General features: G+C 44.4%; 1 non-coding gene across 1 annotated transcript; it reads left to right on the top strand.

Moving 5' to 3' along the window:
* The first annotated feature begins 1123 nt into the window (after nucleotides 1-1123).
* Nucleotides 1124-1242, top strand: LOC138361101 (5S ribosomal RNA). Its single transcript, XR_011226785.1, has one exon. It is a non-coding gene; the product is annotated as a 5S ribosomal RNA (ribosomal RNA).
* Nucleotides 1243-9410: the final 8168 nt, after the last annotated feature.

Genomic DNA, 9410 nt, shown 5'->3' with positions numbered 1-9410 from the left:
ATTCATGCTGCTTGCATGTCGTCGTTTATTTTGCCTTTGTTGTTTTCTTGACAGCTTTCTTTGCCTTGGGTGGTTTGGGAGATTTTGAAGCTCTCTTTATTTTGGGCTTTTTGTTCCCAACAACAAGCTGCTGCTGCTGCTGCTTCTTTTTCAAGGCTGTAGGTGGTTTGTTGCTTGTGGCGGCTTTCTTGGGAGTTACCACGGCCTTCTTTGCTGCTGTAGATGGTTTCTTGGTTGTGGTGGCTTTCTTGGGAGTTAGAACGGCCCTCTTCTCTGCTACGGCCAGCTTGAATGATCCACTAGCTCCACTTCCCTTGGTCTGAACAAGAATGCCGTCAGCCACTGCTTTCTTGAGAAATCTTCGGATGTAAATGGCGATCTTGGCAGCCTCGACTTTGTTGTTGGCAACAACGTACTTCTTGATTGCTTGTAGAGACGAGCCCTTACGGTCTTTGAGTGCTGCGAACCGCGGCTAGAACCATTTGACTAGTTTTCGGGTGAGCAACCTGGACGCGAGGTTTCCTGGTGGTGGCCACCACAGCAGCAGCAGCCGCAGCCTTCTTGGTAGGCTTTGCTTCTACCATGATGATGATGAGATAACCAAGGTGATGAGAGACGCTCAGACAGTCACGGGGGAATGATGCTGCCGCCGCTTGAGCCGAACCTATTTATGTGCCGGCACGGTACAGAAGCTGCAACCTGGCAACTCGTCCACCAATCACGACGGTTGGTTTTACGGCTCCGAAACCTGGATCCCATATCTTCTCTAAAATAGAAGCATTTGTTCATGTTCTTTGTAAAAGTATCATAAAGCAGGACAGATGAGACAAATATCATAAAAACTGAAGAGCAGATGAGCACACACATGTATGTATTACAAAAGAAAATCCACAAATTCATTAGAAATTGGCAGGGTAGGCTGAGGAAGTAGGTAGATGTAAAATGTCTGTAAATGGCGAAAGAACATAAACCCAAGACTGAATAAACGATGTTAAATATCCATGCCAAGGAGACAAAAATATGTTAGGATACAATTACCATTAAGACACCACAAGAAGGTCCGTATCCTGCCGTGATGACTAAAAAGAGTTGGTTATTAGCCACAATGTGTAGGCAGTCTCATGCCAACGGCCATACCACGTTGAGAACACCGCTTCTCGTCCGATCAGCGAAGTTAAGCAACGTTGGGTTTGGTTAGTACTTGGATGGGTGACCGCCTGGGAACACCAAATGCTGTTGGCAATAATGTTTTTTGTTTTGTTTTGTTTTGTTTCGTTTGTTTTTGTTTGAATGGCTGGCTGGCTGGCTGGCTGGCTCCACGGGAAATTCACGGAGTTGTGTGGAATAAGGCCTGGTAAAATGAATTAATATGTATGTCATGTTTAAAACAAACTCGCTTAATATAGTGTGTGAGGCTTTATACAAAAACAAACAACCAAAACAAAACATGTTGTATATATATATATATATATATATATATATATATATATATATATATATATATATATATATATATATATATATATATATATATATATAGCTTAATCCGGGTTTGAACTCGCAACTCCAAGAATACGCATCACTTATATACACTTTACCACTGGACCACTGCAGGACACTTGATGCTGAGGTATCAATTTAATGACGTAAATGCCATTTCCACAAATAAATGATAATTTAAAAGTATTTGTATGTACAAATCTTTTCTGTTTAAAAGGCTACAATATCAGTTACTGATATAATTTGTGTTAATGTTTCTATACCCACAGGAAGGCATGTTTTTGCTTATATGTAAGGGGTACGGAGAAGGAATCCACAGACCATCATTCCCCTTCCCCCCCCCCCCCTCCCACCTACTACCACCACCACCACCACCACCACCACTACTCACCACCAATCACCACCAATCACCACCACCACCAATCACCACCAATCACCACCACCACACCTAACCGAAAACCCCCTAACACATCAACCCTCCCCCCAATCAACAGGCGAAATAATAACCCTCAAATGCCTGCCTGCCTGCCTGCCAGCCAGCCAATACTAACGGTCTTCTCAGAAAGAAAATCTCTTTGTATCTGTATTACTTGATGAAATGTATGATTCTAATAATGAAAATAAATTGTTATGTCGGTTGTATGAGCATAATGACCAATATGCACGTGATATGAATGAATTAAATAGTGTAGTTTTAAGTAATTAGGTTGTAGACACATTAAGCGGATATGATATTTGACGCGTCCAGAACTGGTGATTTTTGGTTTAGTTTTAAATGCACCACCACCACCACCACCACCATTGCTTCCCCAGAGCCTAATTAAGGACCGGTAAAAGGAGTCAATATGTATGTCATCTATAAAACCAAAGAATGAATAAAAACACACACACACACACCTACATAATAGTACTAGGAAGATTGTATGGCATAAAAAAAAAAAAAAAAAGTACTCCCATTGGGTCGTTTGAACTCGCGACTTCCAAAACACCAGCCACACACCTTACCACCCAGCCACCATAGAGTTGGTATAATTGTGCAACTTTAGTTATAAAACTAAAGTTCTTATTGTCTCAAATCTTATTGTCTGTTCTATGAAAAGGCATGATGTAAATTATGTATTTTTTGAATGATTGAATTGTAGGCACATTAAGCGGATTCGATATTTGATATATCCAGAAAAGGTGATTTCTGTTCAGTTTTAAAATGCATCACCGTTAACGCTAAAGGACTGGTAAAACGACTCGATGTTTGTCATTTTTAAAATAAACACTAAAACTAGGCCCTTAACATATATAATGTTTGAATATAAATTGAATGCATATAAATACAAAGTGGGAGTGGCTGGCTGGCTGGCTGCCTGCCTGCCTGGCTGGCTGGCTGGCTGGCTGGCTGGTTGGCTGACTGGCTGGCTGCCTGGCTGCCTGCCTGCCTGCCTGCCTGCCTGCCTGCCTGCCTGCCTGCCTGGCTGGCTGGCTGGCTGGCTGGCTGGCTGGCTGGCTGGCTGGCTGGCTGGCTGGCTGCCCGCCCGCCCGCCCGCCCGCCCGCCCGCCCGCCCGCCTGCTTGCCTTGCCTTGCCTTGCCTTGCCTTGCCTTGCCTTGGCTGTCCTGTCCTGTTATTGCCTTGCCTTGCCTTGCCTTGCCTTGCCTTGCCCTGCCCTGCCTTGGCTGCAGCTGGCTGGCTGGCCGTAAATCAACTCTTAACAACACCACACCACACCACACCATCACTCATCACCCATCACCCACCACCGGCCCCAGTCTCCCAGCCTCTCTTATATACCCGAGCAGGCCCTTTAAATTATTTGAATTGTTGCACTTCGGCCAATGGCACGATCGCTGCTGCTCAAACATATTCTGGTTCACAAGTATTATAATATATTATATTATATTATATTATATATATATATATATATAATATATATATATATATATATATATATATATATATATATATATATATATATATATATATTTATTCATGAAACACATTAAAACCTTGATCATTTATTCATTCGTTACGTCTAGTGAAGAATTGCTTTTGTTCATTTGTATGATTAAAAATTGATAGAATATGAATTCCTCGCTTAAAGTAAAATATAAAATATATATTGGATTTATATGATTGGTTAATATTCCAAGTGATGCTGAATATCCCCTATAATTTTGTTTTGTTTGTTTGTTTGTTATGTACACATTCCAAATGAAATCAATATAAATGTTATTATTAATGTTTGAAAGTTGATTGTCTACTTGAATCTCTCTATTAAAGTGTGTGTGGCTCCGGATGGAGCCTGGTTATGGTATTTGTCGTGGTGGGTGGCAGAAGTGCTTACTTCTTCTCTGTCTTCTTTGGCAAAAGAACTGCCTGAATGTTTGGAAGAACACCTCCCTGTGCAATGGTTACGCCAGACAGAAGTTTGTTGAGTTCTTCGTCGTTGCGGATGGCCAACTGCAAGTGACGTGGGATGATACGGGTCTTCTTGTTGTCACGTGCGGCGTTACCGGCGAGCTCCAGAACTTCGGCAGCGAGGTATTCCATGACGGCTGCCAGGTAGACAGGAGCGCCAGCACCGACGCGTTCGGCGTAGTTGCCCTTACGCAGCAGACGGTGAATTCTGCCCACGGGGAACTGAAGTCCGGCCCTGCTGGAGCGAGACTTTGACTTGCCCTTCACTTTGCCTCCCTTGCCGCGTCCTGACATTGCTGCTGCTGTTGTGGGTTTGTGGTGGTTTTATGCCGCCCCGCAGATCGAGCTTCGTGTTATATACCCCGCTCAGGATCAAGGGAGCCCGCCACTGACCAATCAGCGCGCTCCGCCACGCGACCCGCTCTGAGCTGAGTCGCGAGCGGGATATAAAAGGAAAGCTCGCCTCGCGCAAAAGTTCATTATTGTATCGCAACGCCAGCCAGCACGAGCATCATCATGCCACCCAAGGCATCTGGAAAGGCTGCCAAGAAGGCCGGAAAGGCCCAGAAGGCCATTGCCAAGGGCGATAAGAAAAAGAAAGCGCAGGAGGAAGGAGAGCTACAGCATCTACATCTACAAAGTGCTGAAGCAGGTCCACCCCGACACTGGTATCTCTTCCAAAGCCATGTCGATCATGAACTCGTTCGTGAACGACATCTTCGAGCGCATCGCCGCCGAGGCTTCTCGCCTGGCCCACTACAACAAGCGTTCCACCATTACCAGTCGGGAGATCCAGACGGCTGTAAGGCTCCTGTTGCCCGGAGAACTGGCCAAGCACGCCGTCTCTGAGGGCACTAAGGCCGTCACCAAGTACACCTCCTCCAAGTAAACGGCTTACTTACTGCCCTGTGGTGGTGGCTTGGCCTCAAACCAACAAACTCGGCTCCATTGGAGCCACACTTTAATTTCTAAAGAGATTGTGAGTGTTAGACACCAATACTATTATAACAAAAACCTCTGTCACTGAAAGCAAATAGCTATAAAAATGAGAATATTTATGAAACTGTCTGTGTGTGTTTCTCTCTCTCAGTGTCTGTCTGTCTGTCTGTCTGTCTGTCTGTCTGTCTGTCTGTCTGCCTGCCTGCCTGCCTGTCTGTCTGTCTGTCCTGTCTGTCTGTCTGTCTGTCTGTCTGTCTGTCTGTCTGTCTGTCTTGTCTGTCTTGTCTGTCTGTCTGTGTGTCTCTCTCTCTCTCTCTCGTCTCTCTCTCTCTCTCTCTCTCTCTCACTCTCTCTCTCTCCTCTCATCTCTCTCTCTCTCGTCTCTCTCTCTCTCTCTCTCTCTCTCTCTCTCAACACATATAAGCACTCGGTATCTTTTTTCTAGAGATTAGAGATTCATTGTTATGTTCCACATTAGGATTACTATGCAGGCCAACCCTCTTAGGTTTGAAAATGTCAAGAAAACGGTTAATTTAAAATGTCATCTCCTAACTTAACAGATTAAGCCAGAGGACCGAAAACAGAATAAAACAGGACTGGACAGTATATGTCACTTATACAAGCTGCTTTTATTTCTAGTACAGTATGACAATTTTTATTTTGGGGGGGGGGGTGATCCTTGACAGTGCATAAGAGTGAAAAGCGACGGCGTTTTGTTTGTAAGAGAACAGGTTGTACTACAAATGACTTGATTTATTGATATCACATGTATGTATGACACCTAAATTATGCTAGGAATGTCTGAAATCTCCTTAGAAGGATATTTTGGCCCTGAGAAGGGCCGAGTTTGGTGTATACTAGGGTGGTCGATTTAGCTTATGCACGCTCTCCACGGATACGGCGAGCAAGCTGAATGTCCTTTGCATGATGGTGACACGCTTGGCGTGGATGGCACAGGAGGTTAGTGTCCTCGAAGAGACCGACCAGGTAAGCCTCGGATGCCTCCTGTAAAGCCATGACGGCAGACGACTGGAAGCGAAGATCGGTCTTGAAGTCCTGGCAATCTCGCGCACCAGACGCTGGAAGGGAAGTTTCCTGATGAGCAACTCGGTGCTCTTCTGGTAACGACGGATCTCACGCATGGGCGACCGTTCCGGCCTGTAACGGTGAGGCTTCTTCACACCCCCTGTGGCAGGAGCAGACTTGCGTGCTGCCTTGGTGGGCCAGCTGCTTACGAGGAGCCTTGCCTCCCGTGGACTTGCGAGCAGTCTGCTTGGTGCGAGCCATGGTGAACAACTGTGGTTTGTGATGGCCGGCGCCGAAAAATTTTTGCTTATATACGCCGTCTCGAGGCGCTTGCTCGAGCGCCATTGGCTGCTCGACTCGCCTACGTCACCCCCGTTGCCCCTCCCCTCCTTCCTCTGGCTGCAGCCAACAGGCGGCTCACCTCAATCACTATTATCGCTGATTTTGCTCTATTTTTTGGATTTGTGCAAAAGTCATTTCACAGGGACGTGGAACAGACGAGTAGGCAACTGCAGTTTTGAAAGCGTTGTGAGAAAGCCGTGTCTACTCGACCACAAGCGTAAAGTAAGGGCAGGCAGGAGTTGCAATGCTACTAGTACGTCCGCTTGATGGGATATAGTCGGGAAATCGTGCGGGCATTCGTCAATTCGATTCACACAACTTCAACACCATGACTGGACGCGGCAAGGGAGGCAGAGGGACTCGGAAAGGGTGGCGCCAAGCGTCATCGTAAGGTGCTACGTGACAACATCCAGGGCATCACCAAGCCGCTATTCGTCGCTTAGCTCGTCGTGGCGGCGTGAAGCGTATTTCGGGTCTCATCTACGAAGAGACCCGTGGCGTCCTGAAGGTGTTCCTCGAGAACGTCATCCGTGATGCTGTAACCTACAACGGAACACGCCAAGAGGAAGACCGTCACTGCCATGGACGTGGTGTACGCTCTGAAGCGCCAGGGTCGTACCCTCTACGGATTCGGCGGATAGAGAGCTTGGCTAATCCATCGATTCCACCCACCACCACCTCAAAACGGGACCTAATTAGGTCCCTATACTTTTTTACTGAAGGGCTTAATAGACGATAACATAAATTGTTTTGATATCAGCTAGCACATTGGGTCTTATGAAATCTATTTTTTATCCTCGCATGCTTAAAGGGACTCTGATTGGGGAGGGAGGGGGGGGGGGAAGGTTTGTTACGTTATATACTAGCAGAGCAGGATCATTGGTGGGGGGGGGGGGGGGGGGGGTGTGAGGGGGAGAGAGAGAGAGAGAGATCTTGTCCCCTTGATCTTTCCCAACTCTTCCTTTTTACATGAGTGAGCTACCACGTTTTATTCCTTTTATCTTCATCTAGAAAGCTTGTTTTGATAGTATCCAAATTGAGGTTAAATGAAAAGTGAGGGACAACGAATATCTACCCTAATCAGGACTGGCAATCGAATATGCATGTTTGGAGTGCGAATCTTTTTCTCTCTCAACTTAGGTATACGTTTATGTCGTACCTAATAAGCGAGAACCACACTATTGGGACAAGTATGCAAGGCCCATTTTCCTAACAAGCACAGTTAATTTTGTTATTTTCGAACATTTCTTTCCAAATTGGGTTTATCCAATAACAGTATTATATTAAGATCATGAAGTTGCTGGGGTTAGGTTAGGTTAGGTTAGGTTAGTTAGGTTAGCTTAGCTTAGGTTAGGTTAGGTTAGGTTAGGTTAGGGTTAGCTTAGCTTAGCTTGGGTTAGCTTAGGTTAGGTTAGGTTAGCTTAGCTTGGGGTTAGCATAGGTTAGGTTAGGGTTGATTACATTTCTAATGTTAGATTTAACTCAAATTCAAAACAATTGCAGTCATTCGGCTTGTTAGTCAACTTGCCTCTAATAGGGGCAATTTGTCTAACAAGACTATTTAGTTTTGTGTGCATATATATATATATATATATATATATATATATATATATATATATATATATATATATATATATATATATATATATATATATATATATATATATATATATATATATATATATAGCTTCAAGACTCCGAACCAATATAGAAGCATCAAGAGGAAGTGCTTGTGTTATGGGCCAATAGGCCTTCTGCAGTTACTTCCATTCTTATGTTTTTATTCCCATTGGTTCGTGTTTTATCTTGTGTAAATGTCAATCACCTCACCAAAAACTTTGGTACCATATCACCTCACCCATGTATGTGTGTATATAATATATATATATATATATATATATATATATATATATATATATATATATATATATATATATATATATATATATATATATAATATACAGAGTAAATCTACCCCAAAAGTAATGATTTATTTGTCTACAAAACTAAACTCTTTTTGGAATCATATGAGGCCCCTCCACTGAGGGGGGAGGCCTGGATGTTTATTGTCATGTGTATTCATGCTGCTTGCATGTCGTCGTTTTTTTGCCTTTGTTGTTTTCTTGACAGCTTTCTTTGCCTTGGGTGGTTTGGGAGATTTTGAAGCTCTCTTTATTTTGGGCTTTTTGTTCCCAACAACAAGCTGCTGCTGCTGCTTCTTTTTCAAGGCTGTAGGTGGTTTGTTGCTTGTGGCGGCTTTCTTGGGAGTTACCACGGCCTTCTTTGCTGCTGTAGATGGTTTCTTGGTTGTGGTGGCTTTCTTGGGAGTTAGAACGGCCCTCTTCTCTGCTACGGCCAGCTTGAATGATCCACTAGCTCCACTTCCCTTGGTCTGAACAAGAATGCCGTCAGCCACTGCTTTCTTGAGAAATCTTCGGATGTAAATGGCGATCTTGGCAGCCTCGACTTTGTTGTTGGCAACAACGTACTTCTTGATTGCTTGTAGAGACGAGCCCTTACGGTCTTTGAGTGCTGCGACCGCGGCTAGAACCATTTGACTAGTTTTCGGGTGAGCAACCTGGACGCGAGGTTTCCTGGTGGTGGCCACCACAGCAGCAGCAGCCGCAGCCTTCTTGGTAGGCTTTGCTTCTACCATGATGATGATGAGATAACCAAGGTGATGAGAGACGCTCAGACAGTCACGGGGGAATGATGCTGCCGCCGCTTGAGCCGAACCTATTTATGTGCCGGCACGGTACAGAAGCTGCAACCTGGCAACTCGTCCACCAATCACGACGGTTGGTTTTACGGCTCCGAAACCTGGATCCCATATCTTCTCTAAAATAGAAGCATTTGTTCATGTTCTTTGTAAAAGTATCATAAAGCAGGACAGATGAGACAAATATCATAAAAACTGAAGAGCAGATGAGCACACACATGTATGTATTACAAAAGAAAATCCACAAATTCATTAGAAATTGGCAGGGTAGGCTGAGGAAGTAGGTAGATGTAAAATGTCTGTAAATGGCGAAAGAACATAAACCCAAGACTGAATAAACGATGTTAAATATCCATGCCAAGGAGACAAAAATATGTTAGGATACAATTACCATTAAGACACCACAAGAAGGTCCGTATCCTGCCGTGATGACTAAAAAGAGTTGGTTATTAGCCACAATGTGTAGGCAGTCTCAT

Source organism: Procambarus clarkii, unplaced genomic scaffold, assembly GCF_040958095.1.
Source record: "Procambarus clarkii isolate CNS0578487 unplaced genomic scaffold, FALCON_Pclarkii_2.0 HiC_scaffold_180, whole genome shotgun sequence".
In the NCBI taxonomy this organism is placed as follows: domain Eukaryota; kingdom Metazoa; phylum Arthropoda; class Malacostraca; order Decapoda; family Cambaridae; genus Procambarus; species Procambarus clarkii.
This window is presented reverse-complemented; position numbering and strand designations above follow the sequence as displayed.